This window comes from Wasmannia auropunctata, unplaced genomic scaffold, assembly GCF_000956235.1.
Source record: "Wasmannia auropunctata unplaced genomic scaffold, wasmannia.A_1.0 LD336076.1, whole genome shotgun sequence".
NCBI classification, from domain to species: domain Eukaryota; kingdom Metazoa; phylum Arthropoda; class Insecta; order Hymenoptera; family Formicidae; genus Wasmannia; species Wasmannia auropunctata.
The window spans coordinates 673,060-675,180 of record NW_012026814.1 but is presented as its reverse complement, the minus strand read 5'-3'; positions in this window follow the sequence as shown (position 1 = coordinate 675,180).

The window sequence follows — 2,121 nt, the reverse complement described above, 5'->3', positions numbered from 1 at the left end:
AGATTCAATCTCAAACAATTTGATCCATCTCCACTTACGATCTCTCTTGCCATTGGCTTTATCAAATTTTTCCCATTTATATTTACTTTTAACAAAAAAGTGGAAACAATGATAGCAGCTTTCATTAGTGTATTTTTCAATTTGCTTTGCTACACGCATGAATCTTATTATTTTATTGTAATATTGTCCTCTAGCAAAAATTAAAATTTAAGAATAAGTTGAAGGTAAAGAGAGATTGATAAAAGCATAAATAGAACTTCTAGGAAGCGTAATTTTGAATAAAGTAGGGTAGAAGCGTTTTAAGAATTCAAGATCTCTTTTGCTATTACAATTTGTAATTTTTTTTCATTTACTTCTATCTTTCCATTTAACTTACATTCTTCTCATTTTTATTATTGCAGGGATAAATCTGCGTCTTGTTGAATTATAAACTTTGTCTGTAAAATGATTTTATCTTTATGGTTTAAGATACAATGAAAATGAATATTTTGCCCATAAAACATGATTTTGATATAAGCTATATAGCTATTATAGGGTTTAGATTAAACAATACAAACTTGTGTTCATTTTGTATGTAGCTGATTTAGAACGTTTGAAATGGTTTGAAGTTTGGAACGTTCCTGGAGCAAATTTTAAAAAATAATTTGTCCCATTTCTAGCTTCGCATAGAGTAACTCATAAGTGCCATAAACATAATATAAAATATTTCCATCAAAAACGCGTCGGAAGGAATCCTTTTGCTCGATAAACCATCCTTCCAGTCACACTTAAAAATTCTATATACGCCAAGAATTATTTGTTCCACATTTCTATCTTTGCAAAATATTATAAGAGGAATTTGTATTTCCTCTTACTTCTAAGAGGAAATACAAATAGTATAGTACTTCTTATAATATATAAGGTATAATTATATTAATACATTTGTTTGACACAAATAATTTTCAGGAATTGTTCAAGTTCTTGAATTTTTGTTGCAAAACTAAAAACTGTCAACTATCTATTATTTTTGTCTATATAGATACAGTTTTATTAGAATATCGATAAATCTCATAATGCGCTTTATATTCTATTCTGTGTAATTTTTTACTTACGAGAGATAGAACTCCGTTGCGTTCATCTGTTGACGGTACTGCGTCGGTGTTACCACGTTTAGAATGTAAACTAGAAGAGATCAAAGATAGGAATTGTAAACTTAATAATAGTAATAAAGGTTTACATTCAATTTCAGTGGAACAAATAAAATTAAATAGCACAAAAAAACTGGCAGATTTAAGAGAAGACATTTAGTAAAACAAACGTTTTAAGTAAAACAAGCTTTGGATGACGATAAAAATGAACACTAAATACGATTATCGCGATGATTGAAATACTCGAGAAGTTGAATCCGACTTTGAACTATATATTCTTGCCTGCATTTTTTGCAACTGCTCTGGATTCTCCAATTAAACCTTGACAAATGAATTCATGACAGTTATGACAGCTCACGACGTTGACGAAGGTATGGACCAAGCCCAGAATAAGTAGTACGTTTAATGCGATCATGATTTGCTTTTCGTTGCGATTGTACAAAGAACGTTTATCTTTTAAAGCATGCTACACACTAAAATGCGACCGATTAATACTTACCATTTTCTTCAATCATAACTAGCGATACGAATCTATTAATGACCGATGATCACGTTTAATTATATTACGTTACTTTTAAACAAAACAGGAAACAATACTTAATTAAAACCGCAAGCAAAAGTATAATCTGATGATTACGGTGTGTCTATCGATTAAAACAATATGATTGCTCGGATAACACGGATGTATATATTTATTGCGCGATAAGCGATGTTATGAAGCGATTAAATACACGATATACATACGTGACACATATTTCAAACAAAAATATTTAATCCGGATCATTTTATTTATATTGTACATTCTACTTTCTAGCAGACAAAACTGAATCAATTAGAAAATCTTTTTTAGAAATCATTATAATTGTTATTGGTATAGATCTTTATCTCTTTATTCTATTTAAATTTAACCGTAATTTATAGTTATGTAAATAGAATAGTTCAATATACAAAATTATGTAAAAATAATTATTATTACTGAAATTGAAATGTATAT